Genomic DNA, 23,921 nt, shown 5'->3' on the forward strand with positions numbered 1-23,921 from the left:
ATGTTCAGTCGCCATTTTGGAAGATTGTGGGGCATGGCAACTGTAGCTAAGGGGGGCGGAGCTGAAGAAAGGTCCATTACTGCAGATGGACGTAGTGTTGATGCACTGATACATTTTGCCAAAATTAACATAGCGGCGTCTCTAACTAATTTTTAAGACACGTTTGGATGTGTAATGTATATATTGTATAACATGTACATGGGTGGAACGGTGGCCCAGCTGCAAAATGTTGGCTTCACAGTTTATGAGGTCCTGGGTTCACTCCCGGACCCACCTGTGTGGAGTTTGCATGTTCTCCCCGTACTTGCGTGGGTTTTCTCCGGGCACTCAGATTTCCTCCCACATCTCAATAACATGCAACATTAATTGGACATTCTAAATTGCCCCTAGGTGCGATTGTGAGTGCGGCTGTTTGTCTCGATTGGCCGGCGACCAGTTTGGGGTGTACCCCTCCTCTTGCCCGTTGATACCTGGGATAGGCTCCAGCACTCCCCACGACCCTCGTGAGGATAAGCGGCAAAGAAAATGGATGGATGGATGATGTACGTGTGGTAATTTACGTTTTGTTTCATTTATTTTTACTGAAGACGGCATCTCTAGTGCCCTAATTTCTCATGAATGAGAGTGAAAGGAATATTAGTCGAAAAAATAATAATAATAATTTGTTGTTGGGTGGCAATGACCTTGACAATGTTTTGATGACTCCTTCTGTGTCCATTTCGAGTTCAAAAGGCCTCGTAATGGCGTTAGAATGATGGGTGTGATGCTAGGTAGCTATTGCGCTAACATTACCCATCAAAGTGAGGGAGATTTGTTAGTCCGAGGAGCAAACGGGGTCGGAGCACGAGGGTGAAGTGAAGCTCTTTTTATGCTTCTTGGCTCCCGGTCGTCACTGCTGTGCGAGGCGAAAATTTTAGCTGTGGTTTGTGTGCGTGCGTTCGAATGCCGCAGGGTGTGCACTGCTGTGCTCCGTAACTATTCCGAACTGACTTTGCTGACCAATTGCGACGAGTCGCTTCTCCTGCCTGGAAGGTTGCCGGCACAATGGGAAATCAATACAGTCGATTGGTAGAGCATCGCCATGGCCAAGTGGCTTTAGCCGCGGCTGTACTTGGCCGCCCATTTTCAGTCCGACGTTTTCACAAAGCGGTCCGCGGCCGCCTTTGCTCAGCCGTCTTCTATTTTCGATGGGATGATGGACAGCTGCAGACGTTCAGACCATCAAAGGGAAAACAATTTTCGTACGCTGCTTCCCTTTTTCTGTTTCTGTTTTCACTCCGCATCATCGGCCGATAACGAAGCATAGTTGTTTTTTCAGAAGTGCCGACTGTAAAACCAACAATTCTCCCTTCAAAAAAACCTACGCTGGCTTCATTATTATTTGAAGACTTTAATTGTGCTTTTTAGTATGAAAACATTCAGCTTGAAAGCAGCTTTTTTTTTTTTTTGTCTTCAGGTAGTCCAGCCCGCTCCCACATTCCAAAACCATGTGTGGTAGGTTTATTGAAGACACAAAGTTTTCCATAGCTGAAAAATATGAGTCTATCGTGTGTTTTGCTTGTGAAATCAATTAAGTACTACAGAGAACACATTTTATTTCTGCACGTGACAAAAAAACATTTTGAGCTCTGAAAAACCGACTGGATTGGATAATTCTTTCAAATAAAATTTTTGATTTGAGTTCTCCTCATATTCGTAAAATTGAAGCCAAACTTAAAATTTCCACCTGCACTTAACACATTCGTGGGAGCGTCCCATTTTTTGGGACATCATGATTTTCACGCATTATATCCTTCAGTATATCAAAATATTTAAGTGATTTAATCTGATTCTGGTTTGTGGCACGATCTAAGAAGACCCAAGTACCTTCACACAGGCAACGTCCCATTTTTGGGACGAGATTATAAATTGAAGTTATCATATAATTTAACCATAAACGAAAAAGAAGTTATTTCCTTGACTGTGGACTGTTAGGAGACTTTTATCTCAATAAGGTAAAAAATTGCTGCCCTGCCCACGAATGGGTTCGTGTAAAATACAGTATATGTTTGCAAAATACTGTAATTTCGGGATAATGAAACTCACTCAAAACATTTTTAAAGGAAAAACCATTTTGTACAAACATAAGATGCACCTGTCTATAAGCCGCATGTTCCCACATTGAAACATTAGATATTTACAAGGAAAGACGGTACACAGAGAGTTTTTAATAATATACCTTAGCTTTTCTTTCCAAACTGTGCCTGTGACGCGACAGTACCACAGCAGCAATACGGTAGTAACACAGCAATAACAGAGCTGGGTAATTAAAAACATACCGGTAAAAATCACTGAGACGCGGCAGCAACACGGTTCAGGCTACCTGCTTTTATTAAATCTGAAAGCTTTTTTCATCTTTTTACACTGCTCCAGTTCTTCTCGCTGCAGTTTCCATCGACTCATCGATTTCATTTCTGCCAAGTTTACATGCAGCAGCTCTGTTTTCTTCTTTATCGGACAGCTCGATTGCTTTTAACTCGAAAGCTGCGTCATATGTATTTCTTCTTGCATTTTCCATGATGAGGGTCTGTTCATGCTAATTTTATTCATGCACAAAACGTAAAATTACATTGAAACACGAGATATTTACAAAGAAAGATACAGCACAGAGAGTTTAACGCTAACGTCGCCGCGCTTACGCAAACGCTAACACTAGCGCCACCGCGCTGACAGGGCCGGTTTAAAAAAAAAAAAAAAAAAAAAAAAAAACAACAAACAAACTGGTAAAAATCACTGAGACACTGCAGTAACACGGTAGTGCAGCGCTGACAGGGCAGGACCGGTAAAAGTCACTTCCTCGACATATGTATTCCACCTTTCTCACTCTTACATTTTCTGCTCGAGCGCCCCTGGCGGCCGTTTTATATATATATATATATATATATATATATATATATATATATATATATATATATATATATATATTATAAAAAAGCATAAATTAGCCGCATCATTGTATAATCCACAGGGTTGAAAGCGTGTGGGGGGGGGAAAGTCACAGAATATGGTCAAGAAATTACGATGGTAGCCAATTAAAATATTTATTTGACCTGTGAAAATCTCCCAATTTTGGGATACATTTGGAAAAACGGGAACAAATTTAACTCAAATACTCAATGACGTATTTTGCAAAGTCGCAGTTGAATTCCCGTCACGCAGCTCTGGAGCCGCTGGTTGTGGACCTTTTGCTCGAGATCACCGTGACCTAGACATAAATAATAGTCATCTGAATGACGCTGAACACTCACGCCAACTGGCCGTCTGGATTCCGGCATTTGTTGACGGCGGTGCTCGAATTCTCGCTGCCTCGCTATGAAGAGTGTAAATTACCAGGAGAAGTGAAAGCAAGCATTTCCATGGAAAATTATTTCTGCTTGCTCTAATTAATTTCTGTCATTAAACGCTGGTTGCTTAATTGAAAGGCCATTTTATTGCCGACGGCTCGATAAGTCTGTTCCTCGCCTTTCATGTGTATAACTTTGTGTAGAATGTGGGACGTTTTAAAGTAAAGAGGGGACGCCGACGCGCATAATGAACTATTCATATTGGAAAGTTATGCGATACTGCGAAAGACATGAGCGAGGGCAAACGGTCGACTGTTATTATCATATTTCTTCTTTCATTTATCCCACTGAGCTTCGAGCCACATTGTCCTAAGAGAAGTCATTTGAAAAGAAAAAGGGGAAAAAATGCTGTTTCTTTGTAAAGGCACATTTTCCCTTCACAAAGAGAAAATAAAGTGCACATTTGAAATAAAAGTTTTGCAGATATTTCCGTACAGGGGGCACACTTTTTCTCAGCGGAAAAGCCAAAGAGCAATTAGTTGTATCCTTCATTTAAACACCTACTGTTCTTTTTGGTTTGCGTTCCTGTGAGTGCCAGCTCATTGCCCGTAATATCTTCCCCGACTGGCATTTTTCATTGATTTGCTTTTGTGACAATGTAGAAAGGAGGCCTCTGTACTCACAGCGCTTTGCCATTATTATTATTATTTTTTTTTTTTTTGATGAATTAAATAATGCTTTTTCATTGCGTGAATTTCAGAGCCCGGAAGGAATGTGATGAAAAGCGCTCGTTGTTTTGAAGCCGAGGCGGTTTCAAACGTAAATCTCGGGGCTTCATCGCCACCCATGTCTGCATTCTGTTTGATGAAGCTGCGAATACTGTACCCACACGCTTTCTTTTCCCTTGAAATGAATTTCATCAAATGTGTCGGCTGGGAATGAATAACTGATGCTCGACAATTATATCTGGAATCATTTACCCTTTCTGTCTTTTCATCTCCGAGGACGGAAAGATGAATCAAACGGTAGCTCAGTGACTCGCTAATTTTGCATTTGCCGTGTCATCGCCACGTGTAGTTTTGTTCGGACGCTCTCTGCCAATCGGAAGCTCGCAGCTTTGGTTCAGTTCATCTCTTTAAAGAAATAAACACCAAAAACCCCACAAAAATAAATACTCAATGCAAATTGCGCTCCCACTTTTGGACCACGCAGCCCTCTCACGCACCGCAACAACCTTGTAAGAGCTACGGAAGCAGAAGCAACATACTATTCCAGCATGTAGCGGATGCTAGTGGTGTAATGCTATATGCACAAGTGTGGGTGAGGGACCAAGAAAAAAATTACAAATTAGGTTTATAATGTAACCTTTGTCAGCTGTTGTTAAATATCTGCATAATTACACCCTAAATATGGCAACTGTGCTGTCCTCACGACACGTTACTATGTGAAGCTAGTTAGCCAGCAAACTTTTAAAGAAACTCTGTACACAAGGCGTTCTTTTCTTGCTTTTATGGAGATCTCTTGTGGTAAATGAATTATCAAATTTGTAACTGAAAGATACAGAAAAATATACATTTCACCGTGCACTGTGTGCCATTGTGCAAAGTACAGGTAGCTAGCTTATTTTTGGTAACCATAACGATAGCCGCATCAATGGTCACCCGTTTACATCGAGCTCTCAAATAAAACACAATTGTCACCTCAACCTAATGTCTGTGAACATACAATACTTACAAAGAATAAAGTTTCCCAAGGTTCAAACGTTTAGAACACATTTAATGTAGTTATGAGTTGCCTTCAGGCTTAATATCAGCCATGCTCATGTTCTAACCGGAGACGCGTCAAAGAGCCTCTACAACCTGCAAAGCACTCACTCCGCATAGAAACTGAATGATCCTCGCAGGTCAAGAGGTGCCATTCTGACGCTTTTTCTTTTAAACCATTTTACCACATCGCGTCGTGAAATAAACATTTTTTTGACTTTTTAACAAACATAGTTTCTTATGAAATATACAAATCTTTTAACTAAAGACATTACGGCAACTAAACACCATTCATATCATTTCAAATTCAACAACAACAAATGTTACTTTGCAAAATAAATGATTTGATACCGATGGTCAATGTTCTCTCTTTTTTTTTTTTTTTTTTTGACGTGTCTGAACAAGCACACTAAGGCCGTGAGCGCCCCCTTTGACCACCGTGAGCAACACCAGACGTACGCACTGTGGTCAATCAGTTTCGTCCATTGAAGTTACACGGCTCATTAAAAGGTTCAGATTACATTCCCGTCAGAACATTTTTAAGAACAATTTTGTTTTTTTACAAACTTACACTGAAAATGTCAACATACATTGCTAACCATACCAAGCCAACTATAAATTTGAAATGTCGCTTCCAACTTTGTTTCACTTAGTTTTTTTTTTTAACCCACAATGATATCCCCGTCTGTTTTTCTTGGTGTAAAACTGAATTATTGCTTGCAGAATATCTTTTAGCAATGCATGTTGAAAGCTGAATGGTGCTCCCAAATAGTTTTAGGGTTAATGATACGTTGCCTCCTATATTTAAAATACAGAATTAGCTTTTTGAGCAATGTATCGTCTGTGCTTTCATCCTCGATCAGGCTGTGTCAAGGTGGAATTTTAACATTACACACCAATTGTAACTACCCCTTTAAGAGCGGAGGGGGCGGAGTCAGGTAACCCAGGAAGTAGTGTGTGTGTGTGGCCGGGCAGGAGCTCGTGAGAGTCTGTGTGCTGCCGTCATTTAAAAAAAAAAAAAAAAAAAAATCAGACTGTAGTTCACTGCGCTGGATCGCTTTTCATCTGCGCTGAGACTACACAACAGGTGCGCAGTTGCGCAGCTTAGAGGGAACATTGCTGATGATTAATTTTATTTATTTATTTTTTGAAAGAACTAAAACTACAGCCCACATACAATCATGTGGCAGTCCAGTTATGGTCCCTGGGCCTCGAGTTTGACACCTGCGCTGCCGATATTAATCATTTGCTTCGATGGCATTTCGCAAACAGGTGAAAGTGACTCACGATTACTAATTTACATATTTGCGATACGGTTCTGATGGAGCCGATACTGTATCCATAGAGTCCGGCGAGGAGTTTTTGCTCAATGTTGCCGACAGAAACTTTGGTACCAGGCGAAAAGGTGGGGAAAAACGTTCCGTTTTGATTTTTGAGGCTCATATTTAGATGAACAATTGCAGTATCTAAACACATGCACGCACGTGCACTGAGTCATAACTCGCAGTGTTTTTAGCCACAGGGAAATCCTTTATCCTCATAACTAGATTAAGTCACAGTGAGCTCGGATCATCTTAATTTGGATTCAGCCCGCTTTCGTCTGTACGCGGGTCTGTCACTCCGTCTGCCTCAACGGCGCCGCGTTTTGCCAGTTTTATTTGTACCGCCTCTTTTTTTTTTTTTTTTTTAACGTCGCCTTTTCTCAGGAAGGAAACAAACGAGCAAAAAACGCCACAGGCTGAAGCGCTCTGCCTCTATCCATTTTTAGCTTTTTATTCCCCCGTCTCAATTGTTTTGTTTGGTGAATGACATAACGCATCTTTACTCCGCTAATGAGCAGATTTGTATATTTGAAGCTGGTTTGCAACCAGAACCATGTTTTTCCCTTTTGTAAACACCGTTAATGAAGTCGCAGTTTTTAAAAAAAAATAAATAATAATTTATAGTCCCAGTGTCAATGCAATACATTGACTTGCGCGGTGTGGAATTACACGCGGGGATTGACAGGAAATAATGTGCTTTCCCCCAGAATTAACGTCTCATCTGTAAGAGGAAATATTTTTGCTTTATTTACTGACGAATTACAATCAAGCACTTAGCAAATTTTGCCATCTCAATGACTTCTGCAAAAAAAATTGCACGGAACAAATTCTGCCACGGGATATTATAGTTTCTCCTGTCAGACTGTCACCATCATAAGGCCTTTGTTGACGGAGCAGACATTTTGAACGTTCCAAATTATTTAGCTGGTGTGAAAACAAGTTAACGTGTTCATCATAAGACGCATTGTTTTTAACCGTCAAGAAATGTAAAACACTTATGATCTAACTGTCAAAACTCAGTTTTGTGGAGGCTTTTTTTTTCCCTCATGCAGATGCCAAGCGAGGTTTTTGTAACTATGACAACAAGGGGGTGAAGCAATGACGTGATGAATGGAGCGACTCTTCTGAGTCACCAGCTCCATAACTTTCGTTTCTTTCTTCTCGACAGATCACTTTACAAAAACAGCGTTTTCCGACTGTAAAGATTTGATCGTATTTTCCCCTCACTGAGGCAGCACTTCATCACTAATTGTCAATTTGTGTGTTGCATCACGAAAATACAAATACCGTCCACACCCTTGTTGACAACTGAGCTGGACATTCACATCTGTCTTGTTTTCCTTTTGGCCTGTCCCGGCGTGTCATCTTTTTCCTTCTAAGTCTATCTCGTGCATCTTCCGCTCTTAACTCCCACTGTCCTCATGTCCTTCCTCACAACATCCATCAACCTTTTCTTTAGTCTTCCTCTCGCTCTCTTCCCTGGTAGCTCCATCCTCTGCACCCTTCTACCAATATACTCGGTATCTCGCCTCTGGACATGTCCTAACCATCCAACTCTGCTTTCTCTAACCTTGTCTCCAAAACTCCCTCCCTCTAATGAGCTCATTTCTAATTCACTCCGAGCGAGAACCTCAACATCTTCAGTTCTGCCACCTCCAGGTCTGCTTCCTGTTGTTTCTTCATTGCCACCATCTCTAATCCGTGCATCATGGCCGGCCTCACCACTGTTTTATAAACTTTGCCCTTCATCCTAGCGGAGACTCTTTGGTCACATAGAACACCAGACACCTTCCGCCAACTGTTCCACCCCGCCAAATTACGTAGATGTATGGTGCAAACCCAATACTGTATGTCAAAGTCACTGTTTTGCTTGGCGCGTTTCTCAAAAACCTTGTTTTTTTTTTTTTTCTTCCACCTTTTTGTTCAGAAACTGATCCCCGTTTCTTCACTTCCTTACCACACTCCCCATCGCTATGGGTTGTTGACCCCCCCCCCCCCCCCAAGTATTTGAAGTCGTCCACCCTCGCTATCTCTTCTCCCTGGAGCCTCACTCTTCCCTCCAGGGAGAACATTTACGTATGTAGTGAGCTCAATTCAGTGCTAATGCTAGTTTGCGCTGACAGTGCAGCTCTACTTACCTTTTGGCTTTGACTTCAGTTTCAATTTCTGCCGGCTGAACTCCGGCCGCTACTGCGCATTGATAGAGAAACTTAGTGGGGCCACAATATTATGTAAATGAATTCTACATCACTGATTTTAAAAAAAAAAAAAAAAAAAAAAAAAAAAAAGACCAACTGAAAAGTATGTATACTGAAATAGTGATGATTGCATCAGTTAAATATTATTTATGGAGCACTTTAAACCAAGTGTTGTGTATCAGACAATTGAGCATCACATAATTTAAAAACAATAAACAAAAGTGTCAAGATGTGATGAAAGCAAAGGTTTTAACAAAAATAGATAGTGAGAGTGCTTGTCTGATGTGCACCGGGAGCCTGCTCCATAGTTCAGCACCAGCAATGGAAAAAAGATCTAACCTCTGTAAGCCGCCGCTTCGACTTCGCTAAGTCCAAGACGAGCCGGTCAGCTGGCTCGAGGCGCCGTGCAGGGCCGTCGGGATTGAGCAGCTCGGAGAGGTCAGGAGGGGAGAGAGGACGTTTTAGAGATTTGAAGGCAAATGGCAAAATCTTTAAAGGAACCACAGCGTGTGCCGGCAGCCGGTGGAAGGGGGAGGCCAGAGTAGCAATTTTGCGCTGCATCTTCCACGTTCCACTTAGGTGAACAGAAGCACTTTTCAACAATATTCCACACAATTACTGACCGTTTTGTTGGACATAAAGCTGAGATTTTGTTGTTTGTATGGCAACAGGTAGACAGCCCGGATTATTATATGTTCAGGCTCTCGTGGAAGATCATTTAATTGTTCCGCCCGTCACTGTACGTCACCGGGATGCATAATATGAGCAAAGAAAACACTATTTGTAGTAAATGAATGATGTTTGGACTCGTTGAGTGAAAAAGGATTGGAAGCACACTGATGGGAATAATATTTATTCAGTACTTTGTGTATAATGGGGAAAAGTCCCATTTACATTTCTAAATGGATGTTTTCACAAAAGAGCGAGAGGTGTTCAAAATGGGAGAATCAGAATCATATTTAATGGCGAACAAACACAAACTACAAGTGCCGCGCAATCATATAAGTGCTTGTTAAGTGTCACTGGCAGTTATTCCCACCCTCTGTCAAATTGTGTGTTTTTTTTTTTTCTTTCTTTTTCATCATTTTCTGGTTAGTCCAAATCACCGGTTACATAACAGACCTCTGACTCGCCCTTCTCCGATATGTGGCTCACGCCCCCCAAAGTGGGGCGAGGACGCACATGGCCGTCATTTCCTTCCACTCCAGCATTGAGAGGAAAGACTGCGAGCCTTGTTCATTACTGAAGAGTGGGGGGGGGGGGGGACGACGAGGATGGGAGGACTAAGCGACGGACATGGAGTGGGAGGGGAGCGGGATAAGAAGGCGCAGAAAAGTAGAATTATACAGAGGGCCGGAGGGAAGGAGGGGACAGATAGGACAGAAAGCATGTGATGCCGAGGGGGGGGGGGGTGTTTGGATAATGAGGAAAGGAAAGTGGGGGATAAGCGGGAGGAGTGGCGGTGCGGTGCGAAGTGCGAGCTGAGTGGAGCCGAGGAGGCGCTTGGCCCGCGGGATTGCTGCGCGTTTATCCTCTTCTGCAGCCGCCTTGTAAAGCGCTACATCAGGAAAAGACTTCTAAAGCAGGGTGGCCGTCGCTGAGCTGTTAATACCCACAACATACGGGGGGGGGGGGGGGCACTCCCTTGTGAGGGCTTGTATGCTTCATATCATATCTCTGCAGATATCCTCTGCCCCGATTCGGCCGCAGACGTGAAGTTTGCGTACAGAACTCTCAACCTTTGGCCCATCATGTGTTATGAAACCAAGTAGAAATACTTTCTTATTGGACTTGAGTACATTTGTCGGATTTATTACATAAGTATTTATTTTATTGTCTGTTTCATTTTACTTTTACTCCCAAAAGCGAATATCTGGGCCGTTCCAGCAGAACGGTGCACTTTTCTTTTTGTAACATGATTTTATTTGAGGTCCAAGCCTGATAATACACATAATTGAAGTACAGCCAGGGACAGGCACTCCCCCTCGATCCTTGTGAGGATAAGCAGCTCAGAAAATGGATGGAAGATATTTTATTGTATTAAAAGGCACAAGGCTAAAAGTAACAGGAGTGACTTTTTTTTTTTTTTAGCAACGAATGTGCAAATGTTTGAAATGTAGCCATGTGGCATTTTTGTCAATATCATGTTGACAGTGATGATAAACAAAAATGATTAAATAATAAAAAAGTAACAGAAATGGTTAAAATTTCATCAGCTGTACAGAAGAATAAATGAGTGAACTTTCCATGGCCTGCAGTGGATTGGAAATATTTAACTCCCTGTGGACCACGTGACCCCACCCACCCAAAAAAAAAAAAAATAACAAAGGTGGGGTAAAGAGTAACACAAATATGTAGAAAATGTAACATTCTATCATTATGTTTCAGGGTAAAATGTACTTTTAGAAAGTGGGGATGGGTTCAAGGTAGTTTTTACAAATTGTATTAAATGTACAATCAGATCAATGTGCATTTTGCTTACTCAAGAAAAATGTATTTTACAGTTAATATTATCACATATTTGTAGATTTGATATCCCGGGTACACAAATTGAACTGACTCTGTGGAATCTTCTTTGTACTCCACCGTGCCGCCCTTCTACTTTCACTACTTTTCTTTCTTTATTTTACACCGGGATCTCTGCTTCTACCGAAAAACAGAGTATGTGTACTTTTGCCCCCCTCCCCCGGTTACGTCTACACCGTATTTAAATCAAGAAGTCCTGCCCACTGGGGATTGCTCTCAAAGTCCCTCCGAGCTCTCGGTTCTACAAAAAACAATCTACACAGCGGAAGGCGGAGCCGACTGCGTGTGGTGTTCTCCAGAGGCTCCCGGATGATTAATTCAACAAAAGAAATATCTAAAGGGCGATAAAGATGAAAGATGGGAAAGATATTTCCTCTTTTTCGACGTGTCCCACTGACAGCATTTGACAATCCCGCGCTCTCTTGACATCAGACGCACCGCGTTTTCCTCTCCAGCCTAATTAAAAGCATCTCATTTATATACCACGATGCCATTCTGTTGCATGCTCGTGTCGTTGCTTTGGCAAAGGCTGATAACGGAGATTGTTTTTTGTAGCATAAAGTCCCATGAATCAACTCTTCCCATTTCAATGAAAAAAAAAAAATAAAATAAAATTAAGAGCAGTGATCATTGAAATGAAAGAAATGGCACTGGATGATGTTATTAGGCCTCAGAAACGACAACAAAAAAGCTTAAACTGCTGTCAGGGTTCATTTCTGTTTACAACTTTCCAGTGGTCACTGCTGAGTGAGTTTTGAGGGTGAATGGATTAGAAAAAAATGGTGAGTTTTCCACTGTGTTGAAACCCTTAAAAAGCATTTTAAATACTGCTGTTTGGAAAAATAAAAAAAAGAATTGTTTATATGGAAAGGGTTGATTGATATCACTCAAACACTGAAATGTCTTTTATTATATGGTTGGACATTTTTTGTCATTTTGGCGATTTTTCAGGAGTTCCTCAGTACAAACTGGTTTCGATATGTTCTGCAACTGCTACCAGATTTGACGGGGGCAGATCTGTGATGAGAAATTCTAAGATTGAATTTAGAATCTCCTCAGAATTGTCTCAGGAGCAAATCCCGGAAAGTGTCAGAATTTTGGCCCTTGAAACCAGTTTCACTTCAGAGCTGGCCTGGAGAAAATTCCTCAAGAATTCATGGCTGCAATCAACAGGAAACATTTTTTTTAATGTACTTTTTCTTTTCATCTTTCTCCACTATAGCTGTAACAATTTTTTTTTTTTTTTTTTTGGGGGGGGGGGGTCATCACTGTGAACCAACAAGTGTCTGCGGTTGATTTAATTATTATTTTTATTATCGATCCCCGGAACTCGTTACAAGATCAAAAACCTGAGCAAGACCGCACGGTCCGCTATTAGGAGGCTAACCGCCCGTGTGATGCCATCTTTAGTACGCTTCATGGCGGCGTTGGGGGGTCGACTCGGAAGCCTTTTGTTGTGCGAGTGTTCGCTTGTGCGCAATTAAATGTCTCATTAAGAGCTAAGACGGGGGAGGGTGGGGCTGGAGAATAGACCGCATGGAAATAATGTGTGTACAGGAGATCAAGACCTCAGTGAAGAAACATGTGAGGCCTTTGAGGACAGCCCGACATTAAGGGAATGGAGCACAACTTTGTACAATCGGAACATTTGCAACTTTATTTGATGTTTTGGGCGATAACCACTTCACGCCAAGACGAAAATTATGGAAGAGGTTATTATATGGCACTGTGTTTAGGATAAAGGTAATTCATTTTCTTGGAGGTGAAAACCAAGCAATCCTCTATTGGATACGAATTACCTCCGCCAAGGAAAACTTTTTTTTTTTTTTTTTGCAGCTATGTTGTTTTAGCTAAGGTTGTTGTATTGGAATTTTACCAGAATTGGATGCTATATGTGAGCAGGTAATTTTGGAGTGGGCAGCAATATTCCCTCAAAGCTGCGCACCGGCGCAATTGCGCACACTCAGCGCACATGAAAACCGATCCATTTTTTTTTTTTTTTTTCTTAAACACGGCAGCACACTGTCTCTTAACAGGCTGCTGCTCAGCCACACCATGCGACACACTCTACTTCCTTGTTTACCTGACACCGTCCACCTCTGGCTCTAAAAGGGGTACACTCATAATTACAAACACCACCCACCACTGGTGCTTTAGTTAGAAACACAGTCTGGGCAACGTAGAGCAAAGACGAGTTCGACATGCTGCTTAAGTTTACTCATGATAATAATGGCAAAAGTTTAAAAAAAAAAAAAAAAGTTCAAGTGTGTTGCTTTCATGAATGTCAGAGTATGTGAATAATAATAATGAAGAAAAAGTGGTGAAGCTGGATGAGGCTTTCTCTTTTTTGAGTAAAAAAAAAGGTCTGGTTTGAAACCAAAGTAGAAACCACAGGATAAGATGGTGTATAATGTTAAACTCCCACCTTGGCAGAGCCTGATAGAGGATGAAAGGGGTACACTCATAATTACAAACACCGGGCTATGTGAATAATAGAAGAAAAAGTGGTGAAACTGGATGAGATTTTCTCTTTTTTTTTGAGTGAAGAAGGGCTGGTCTGAAGCCAAAATAGAAAGTACAGGATGAGATGGTGTATAATGTTAAACTCCCACCTTTGCACAGCCTGATAGAGGATCAATGCACAGACAATACGGTGCTAAAAAAGCTAATTCTGTATTTTAAAAAATAGGAGACATCATAACATTAACCTTAAAACTGTTTGGTAGCATCATTCAGCTTTCAACATGCATTGCGAAAGATATTCTGCAAGCAATAATTCAGTTTTACACCAATAAAAACAGACTGGGATATCATTGTGGATTAAAAATAAATAAATGAAACAAAGTTCGAAGGGACATTTCAAATTTACAGTTCATAGTTGACTTGGTTTGGTTAGCAACTTATTTTTTTTTTTTTTGTTTGACATTTTCAGTGTAAGCTTGCAAAAACACATAAAATTGTTCTCAAAATTTTCTGATGGTAATGTTAATGCTGTAATCTGAATCTTTTTAATGAGGCATGTAACTTCAATGGATAACACCGATCTGACCGGAGTGCGTACGCCTGATGTTGCTCACAGTGGTCAAAGGGGGCGCTCACGGGCTTAGCTTGCTTGCTGAGACGTGTCAAAAATTAGAAGGAACGTTGGTGGGAAGTGGCTTATTGTACGAGGTTATAGTTGCACACTGTGTTCTAAGGAACTGCAAAAAAAAATATATATACACATGTAGAGTATGTTTCTGATCAGGATTGGGTTAAACAATGGTCCAATTTACATGTAATTGAGTTTTATTTTTGCCTTTTTTAAATTGAATTCCCATGAAAACAATTAGTCTTACGAAATAAGAAAAAAAAAAAATGATGAAAATGATTCCCTACATAAATCCCATAATAAACGGCTACTTTACTGGCCAGAGAGACATCTCTGACAAGAGGGGAAACATCTGCTTGGTAAATGTCAGCGCTACAAAATAAACGGCGCGGGGCGCGTTCTTTATGTTAGTGTGTGTGTGTGTGTGTGCCAACTACACATCTGCCCCGGTTACGTGACCTCCATTCCCGCGGAGCGAGATTGTAAATAATGTCCAGCTGAATTAAGCGGGCTAAATCCTAAAGCTTCATCTTGCTGACAGAGTCTTTGGTTTGTAATCTGGGTTCACAGCAACAAGGTTTTTCGTCTTTTTTTTTTTTTTCTTTAATTTTTAATATTGACATCACCGTCAGGTTAAAGTTCACCCGAGCGGTCACGCAATTACGTGCGTTAAATAGCCCGCGCTGCGATGTGCGACATTGTCCGGGTCGAGAGAGGTGGAAGAGGCTCGGAGAACGCACAGCGAGTAATTAAACGAAGATTGCAGGCTATTGAAGGATCTCCAGGGCTAATACACCACCTCCTCATCCCCATTGAGGAGGATGAAGATGACCGTTAATGATTTGTATTTCATTCTTTTAAAGCACTTGAGTTTTTATATTCCGTAGCGCAGTCTGGCACAGAGCATCTCTTTCCTATGGACCATTTTTTTTTTTTTTTTCCTCCCCCTTCCGTGTTCCATTAGCAAATTGCCAAAGTGTTGCCTCTCCCCTCCCCGAGCGCCCACTAACTCCTCCATTAGAAAGCTAACAGGGGACTGAATTCATTTAAAAACCAGGAAAAAACAATCATCCGCCCTCCGGGGTCTTTTTTTTTTTTTTTTTTTTTTTTTTTTTTGACATTGCAGAAGCCGGCGGCGTCTGCCGGGAACCTGAGAGGCGTCTCTCGAGCGTGGCCGTGAGGTCATCGGGCTGAGGGGCGGTGAGTCTTTTATTTTTTATTTTTTTGTGTAATCCCGCCGGCCGGGAAGTTCTGCTTGACCAGCGCTCCGTTAATTTTTTTCCGACTGCGTTCTGATGTCATGTGTGTTGCCCGCCGAGATAAGATAATCCCATCCATCTTCTGGAGGGCTGTGTCGGGGGGGGAAAAAAAAATAAAAATACAAGATGCTTTACAGGACACAAGCTTTGACCTTGGACCGCCGTGTTTCTTGTTAACGCTTTACCGCTCACATATCTTGACCGAATACCTTTTGAACTTTGCGGGATTTTTTTTTTTTTTTTTTCTTCCCCACAGCCCGAGCAAGGGCATTAAGGATTTTAAATTGCATCCGCGCAAGATGCTTTCAGACAGCCGGGGACAAAGTTCACACTTGACTTTATTTGACTTTCAAATGTTTGCACGGTGACTCAGCTGGTTGGTCTCACAGTTCTGAGGACCCGGGTTCGATCCCGGCCTCGGTTATGTGGGTTTTCTCCAGGTGGGCACTCCGGTTTCCTCCCACGTCCCAAAAACATGCAACATTAATTGGATACTGTAGATGAGTGATTCCCAAACGGTGTGCCGGGGTACTTTAGTGTGCCATGATCGCTCTTCAGGTGCGCTGTGGGAAGTTATCAAATTTTATGTAATTGCTAAAAAAAAAAAAAACATTTATTTCCAAGAAATAATGTATCTTTATTCATCTATTTATGCTAGTGAGGCACAATGACAGACAGAACAAAAAACTCCTCTTCTATTACATGGCAGGAAGTACATACAGTAATTACTCTATCCAATTTTGGTGACATTTACTTTTGTTGGTGTGCCGTGGGATTTTTCAATTGAAAAATATGTGCCTTGGTGCTATAAAGGTTGGAAATCACTGCTCTAGATTGCCCGTAGGTGTGGCTGTTTGTCTCTATGTGCCCTGCGATTGGGTGGCAACCAGTTCAGGGTGTACCCCCGCCCTCCTGCCCGTCGACAGCTGGCATGGGCTCCGGAACTCCCCGCGACCCTCGTGAGGATAAGCGGCAAAGAAAATGGATGAATGTTTGCAATATCTTTATTTCTTTAAAAAATATAGATACATATTTATGTCCTGTTCATGTGCATCGCCTTGCTGAATGTTGTATCTGTATGTACTGGAACAGTTGAAATACTCTGTCGGCTTCTTTTTAATTGTTCAATTATTTATTGGAAAGGGAAAAGGACAGAAAATGGCTTTAGGAGATAGAGGGGTTACAATCATACTCCAGAATATTTGAAGACAAGTCACGTCACTTCAAGAATATTGTTTGCAGTATCTCTCAGAACAAACCGATACGTTGCGGTCGTGAACGATAACGAATGGTGTGATCCATCACGCCCGAACATAATCCACTCGTGTACAAAAGCGCAATTAGATACAGTGTGGGACAGCGTAATGTGAAGTGGAACGCTATAGCATGATACAGTATAATAAATGCACTGGTGTACGGTCCGGCACAATATATGGTTTTCTGATACTCCAGGATGTGATATTCAATTGTTCGATAAGACGGTGTAAGATACCGTATGATACTCTGACACAAGGTATGAGGTACAATATTATATCATATAAAAAGGATGTGTTGCTCTATGACAAGATATGCTAGGTTACAGTAAAATGGATTATGATGTAGTACGATGCAATGCAATACTCAAAAGGGAAATTAACTGCACTTATATAGTGCTTTATCTACACCACAGGTGTTAAACTCAAGGCCTGGGGGCCAGATCTGGCTCACCGCATGATTTTATGTGGCCTGTGAAGGCAAATCATGGATATCAACTTCCATGATTTTTGTGATAATCTGGAACAAAATTTCAAATCGTCATATCATAAATGATAAAGTTGAGATATTGCAAGTAATTTTGTTACCAAACATGAATAATAGTTGAAAAACCCATTGGGCTTGATTTCTGATTCAGAAGTAGTTTATAAATTCCATTTGTAAATATCATGAGGCGAAAGATTTTGAGATTTTCCTGGGGTAAATCGTAACGACAAATGTGTCCCGCGACAAAAATGAGTTTGACACCCCTGATCTACACCATCGCAGTGTCTTTACAAAGTGTCATATTCACTCATTCACACACATATTTAGACACCAGCGGGTACTCAAGGACAAGATAAGCTGTTGTATGAGCAGCCATATGATACACTGTGATGCGGTATGAAACAAGTACATTACAAAATGATCTGTGACCGTATGTAATGATAAAAAATAATTGTAATGTAATGTTGTAATACAGCGCGATACGGTACGGTCGGCATTATGATGAGAGTGGGAGTGTGCCGAACACTCTTCATTATTAAGTTACACCCAGCAGATGGAGCTCATTTTATTACCTATCACAGAAGCCCACACCAGCCACAGAAATGATTGCAGGAATTCAAAAAATGTAATTTACAAGTTACATGTTTTTATATATATATATATATATATATATATATATATATATTCTTGTTGGGGCGGCACGGTGGGCCAGCTGAGGAAAAAGCGTTGGCCACACCGTTCTGAGTACCCGGGTTCGATTCCGGCTCCGCCTGTGTGGAGTTTGCATGTTCTCCCTGTGCCTGCGTGGGGTTTTTTTCTGGGCACTCCGGTTTCCTCCCACATCTCAAAAACATGTGACAATAATTGGACACTCCAAATTGCCCCTAGGTGTGATTTTGAGTGCGGCTGTTTGTCTCCATGTGCCCTCCGATTTGCTGGTAACCAGTTCGGGGTGTACCCCACCTCCTGCCCGTTGACAGCTGGGATAGGCTCCAGCGAGCCCGTGACCCTTGTGAGGATAAGCGGCAAAGAAAATGGATTCTTGATGGCTCGGTAAACTCTACAGTGTAATTTTTCAACCGTAAAAGTGACCGCAGCAGTGATGAGTGGAGTCATGTTTTTAATAAAACAACAATGCAATTTGTGAGTACATGACAAAATAATATGATGACGGCATCCGATAACCGAGATACATTTTTATAAATATTTGAGTTAATACTTGATTACATTAAATAACCATTCACAAAAATATCTTGTCAGACTTAATGCAGTTGATCTTCTTTTTCCCCGAGCGCGTGCGCACGTGTCTGTTTGTGTGTGTTTGTTTGCCTCCAAATCTGCAGATTACCTCGCATCCCAAAAAGTGCCGAGTCATCAACTCAAGTCTCCCCGAGTCTTAATAAATCCCGTCCTGTGTCGCTTCCTTGGATATCAAACTTGGGCACGATCCAATCATTGAGATTATGTGGGTTTGATTTTGTTTACGCCATCTGCCGTGTGATATAATTGAATGTGCGGCGCGTTATAATTTGATATATGTATACGTTGTGTGTGTGTGTTACTCATTCAACTCAAATAAAAAAAGAAGCCTTGCAGGGATTAATCGTACCCACTGAACTTGTTATGCCAATAACCTCTGCACTTGATGAAGGTGATACATTGTCTCTCATCCTAATAAGAGTATTATACTATATGGAAAAATAACAGTAAGAATGTGCATGGAAAAATAAATACAAAATGGACAGGGCTGCACTAACTAAAGATTCAGTACCAGAAACCAAATTTTAAAACAACTATCTTTATTTAATATTTATGTTTTGTTTCTTTTTGGTGTACATTATGTTTAACTTACTGTGAAATTTTTGGAGTATGCACATCCATATGTTATGCTCGTGTTTTCCTGTGACGTGTTTGGGCTGGGATTGAACCGGGTCCTCAGAACTGTTAGGACAACGGTCTCACCAATTGCTCCACCGTGCTGCTCCCAACGTTCAATTAATGTATAATTTATTGTATACCATTTTCCAGGGAAAATTAAAAAAAAACCTGAAGTAGTGCTTCCATATAAAAAAAATGTGGCTTTAAAATGCTGATTACATTTATCGTCGTCAATGTTGCCCGCTGAAATCACCCACTGAATTGTCTCATTATGATGCAATCCCGGGTGTTACGATGGAAGAAAATACATTGCTGTAAAATCCAGCATGTTCTGACACAGTAGAATACAGCCATCCATCCATTTGCTTAGCCGCTTATCCCCACGAGGGTTGCAAGGAGTCAGGGATCCCAGCTGTCAACAGGCAGGGTACACCCTGAACTGGTTGCCAGCCAATCGCAGGGCACATCGAGACAAACAGTTGCACTCGCAATCACACCTAGGGGCAATTTAGAGTGTCCAATTAATGTTGCATGTTTTTGGGATGTGGGAGGAAACCGAAAACCCACGCAGGCACATGGAGAACATCCAAACGCCACACAGGCGGGTCCAGCATTGAACCCGGGACCTCAGAACTGTGAGGCCAACGCTTTCCACCTGCTCCACCGTGCCGCCCCAGTAGAATACAATAAAATAAAATACTACACAATACATTAAAATACACTAGCTTGCAATACATTACACGAACATATGCTGGTGTACAATACAGCAGAACATGATAGTGTATGATGCAAAATGTGCATTATGAGTACAGGACATATTATGACATTACAAGGTAGATTTGATTCATTTTCATGCGATACATCGGATACGTGGTGGACGGACATCGAGTCATGAGATGAAAGGAAATGGATTGGGTTTCAATAGCGAACACAAAACAAAGATTTTCATAAATATTAAACAAGAACTAGGGTAAACTTGACAGCACGGTGTCTCAGCTGGTAAAGCGTTGGCCTCACAGTTCTGAGGCCCGGGGTTCAATCCCGGCCCCGCCTGTGCGGAGTTTGCATCTTCTCCCCCGCGCCTGCCTACATCCCAAAAACATGCGACTTTAATTGGACACTCTAAATTGCCCCTAGGTGTGATTATAAGTGCGGCTGTTTGTCTCGATGTCCCCTGCGGTTGGCTGGCGACCAGTTCAGGGTGTACCCTCCCTCGTGCCCGTTGACAGCTGGGATAGGCTCCGGCACTCCCGCGACCCTCGTGAGGGTAAGCGGCAAAGAAAATGGAGGGATGGAAAGTGTAAACTTGCTAAATCTACCAAACGCCGCTGTGGTTGGTACAGGGTGACGACGGTCACAAGCGTGTCACTGGTGCGCAGCCAGGATGAAGCATTACAGTAGCTCTCTTAAATCCTCCGGCACTGATCAAAATCAACCGTTGCCACACACACACACACACGCATGCACGCACAATACTCATCCAAGCTTTGAAAAAAAACATAATAATTTGAGCAACGAGAATCGCTGTGACCTTTGTATTGCTACTCATTGTGCAGATGATAGTCTGCATCGCGCAAGCTAGTCTTTTTTTTTCCCCAGCATTCCATTTTAAGAATGGCTTTCTCTCTTCTTCGTGTTGAACAAGAAAAAAATTTTCCACCTTTTTGTTGGTTCTATAAATGTGGTCGATATGCGCTAATTAAACCGCCGCATGCAAAGTCTACACCTTCCAATAAATCGTAAAAATTTTAAATGACGAATAAATACGCATTTAACGGCCCTTTTATTATCAGTACGCGCATGTTGAAATATTGCCGATACTCTTTGGATGGCTGTGATGAAACGAGATTACATATAAAAAAAAAAAAAAATGACCGCCATCATGTCTTGTTTAGAGGCTTTTGAGAGGCTTTCACAAATCTCAAATACTCACAGTTCAGTCGTTGTTTTAATGCACAGGCTTAAACGGAACCGTGTTAATATTTGGAGTGTGTTTGTCTGAGCGCGTGGGAGGAGGAGTGAAGGACTCGCCTGGATGCACATTTAAGCGCAGCGACGTCCGTGTTCTAATTACCAGCAAAGGGGATGCGTTGAACAATGTTTATCGCCCGGCCATTAAGTTAAACACCGCTTTAATCTTTGGAGTCATGACATGTTTTCGCACATGTTCCCATGTGTTTTGATAGCGGCTCATAAAAACGGATATTTGAACGACGTCTGCGGAGCCGAGTAATCCGAATTCCGACCCAGTGCAACATTTACATGAGAAAACAGCTGTTCTGCTATAATGCCTCCACCCCACCCCACCCCCTCAAAAAAACCTCATCGACATTATATTAATGTTTTTCATCATCATTGGATCAGTCAGGAAATATTTTATACAAAGCTAAACTTTTTTCCTTTGTTAGGTGCTATTGAACGATGCAAATTAAAACTAGCCGACTTTCCAACAGATTCTTCTTATTTCGACTTCAGGGGTGTCAAACTCATCTTTCTCGCGGGCCAGGTTGTAGTTCAGGTTTCCCCTCAGAGGGACATTTTGATGGTGAAACAATAAAAATGTTTAATCGTCACATCATGTTTACATAATCAATTTATGAACCAGAATCTGAATCAGAAATCAAGGCTAACGGGTTTTTTCAACCACCTTGTAGTGACGGTTCCCCGCATAAGGGCCGTTCTGACTGTGAAACCATTAAAATCTTAAACTGCCTCATCAAATTTACACATGAAAATTATGAACCAGTTTCGCAATCAGAAATCAAGGGCAACGGGTTTTTCCAACTATTGTTCATGTTTGGTAACACAAAAATGCTTGTAATATCTCAACTGGATCATTTAGGATATATGCCAATTTGAAATTTTGGTGCATATTTTTTTAGAAGAATCATGGAAATGGAAACTCTCGATTTGGTTTTGCGGGACACATAAAATCCTGTGGTGGGCCAGATCTGGCCCCCAGGCCTTAAGTTTGACACCTGTGTTCTACTTACTTGCTTAAATTTCTCGTTTCTGCACTGTCCTTAATTGCTAGAGGACTTCATTATTAGGGGAAAAAAATGCCCCCGCCAAACAATAACAGCATTTTTTTGAGAGGTGGGGGGGTACTCAATGGTATTTACTGTAAAATGGCTGTTTGATGTCATACTGGTGCGACTCAGACTACCCGAGACAAATTTCTCGTGTGTTTTTGACATACTTGGCGAGTAAAGATGATTCTGATTTCACAGCGTTAACTATGGGCATCAATGATTTTTAAAAAATGGCATTGTGTTCGAAAACCACCTATTATAAGAAACTAAAAAAAATCAAACTTTATTAGTCCCACAACTTCATTTTTTCCAACTTTTTTTTTTGACAAATCTTTAGCAATACATTAACATTATATAGGCGGCACGGTCAGATGGTAAATCGTTGGCCTCACAGTTCTGAGGTCCCGGGGTTCAATTCCGGACCCACCTGTGTGGAGTTTGCATGTTCTCCCCGTGCCTGCGTGGGTTTTTCTGCGGCCACTCCGGTTTCCTCGCACATCCCACTCTAGACTCTAAATTGCCCGTAGGTGTGATTGTGAGTGCGGCTGTTTATCTCGATGTGCCCTGTGATTGGCTGGCAACCAGCTCAGGGTGTACCCCGCCCGTTGACAGCTGGGATAGGCTCAAGCACTCCCCACGACCCTTGTGAGGATAAGTGGCTAAGAAAATGGATGGATGGATGGATGATCGTTATATGGAACATGGTAATCATTTATTTTTCAACTGATTTCGTGACCTTTTGTAATTATTTAAAAAATGTAATATAATACTGTGGCATTCGTGGTATTAATAGTGACGACAGTCTGCTCCATGAAATAATTGAATGTCAGCCACCCGTCAAGGAGGTGGTGGGTGGCATCAGTCACGCTATTTTATTCAACACATTTATAAAATATTGTAGCTCACAATTATATACATTTCCATTTTTTTAGACTTAGGGATTCATATTTTAACAACTCATTTTTTGCCTAACAACCCTCCACAGATTCCACCAGACAAAAAAACTCCAATGCAAGAAAATACGAAAATATACACCAAAATCTCGCCTGTTGTAATATTTTTACAACGCATGATGCGCAACTTTAGTAACATGTGCAACAGTCCATTGAAAGTAATGCCTTCATAAAACTGCTAGACGGATGAGATTGTGCGAGTGTGGCTAATGATCAAACGTTCTAGAAGAGCGTTCCGTCAATCCGGGGGAGTGCATTAATGCCGTTTTGGTAATTAGCGCTAGCCTAACTTCGCGAAGCCACCATTTGTCACACATCTGTCTATGAGCTTCCACGCAGTTTGTCTCCATTTTCCTTATCTTTCTGCTCTCGCGGGCCTCCATTTGTCCCTGAATCCGTGAGGCTTGGCACCGACCGCGGAAACAAACAATTTGCACTCATGATCACACTTAAGGTAAGTTTTTAGGATGTGGGAGGAAACGGGATGCCCGGAGAAAACCCACGCAGGCACGGGGAGAACATGCAAACACCACACAGGCGGGTCCGGGATTGAACCCGGGACCTCAGAACTGTGAGGCCAACGCTTTACCAGCTGAAATAACATTTCATTTAAATTGTTTTGCAATAAAAGTCAATCAATATTGACTGAATATTTTGAACAAACCATTCTTAAAGATTAAAACACAAAAGTACCGTCGTTTCCGCATTATAAGGCGCACCTAAGAGCCTTTAATTTTCTCAAAAGCCGACAGTGCGCCTTATAATCCAGTGCGCCTTAAATATGGATCAATATTGAGCCGCAACAGGTCTCGCAACGACGGTAAGCAGCCGCCGAC

General features: G+C 41.6%; 1 protein-coding gene across 4 annotated transcripts in view; it reads left to right on the forward strand.

The window, feature by feature from the left end:
- LOC133507228 (cadherin-22) overlaps positions 1-23,921 on the forward strand; it is a 266,013-nt gene that overhangs the window by 106,437 nt on the left and 135,655 nt on the right. For 2 of the 4 annotated variants that reach the window (XM_061832064.1, XM_061832062.1), the window contains one exon: positions 15,350-15,423. The exons of the other annotated variants lie outside the window; for them this stretch is intronic. The gene's annotated coding sequence lies outside the window, so the exon portion shown is untranslated. The remainder of the gene's footprint in view (positions 1-15,349; positions 15,424-23,921) is intronic. 4 annotated transcript variants of the gene reach the window in all.

This window comes from Syngnathoides biaculeatus, chromosome 10, assembly GCF_019802595.1.
Source record: "Syngnathoides biaculeatus isolate LvHL_M chromosome 10, ASM1980259v1, whole genome shotgun sequence".
Taxonomy (NCBI): Eukaryota; Metazoa; Chordata; class Actinopteri; order Syngnathiformes; family Syngnathidae; genus Syngnathoides; species Syngnathoides biaculeatus.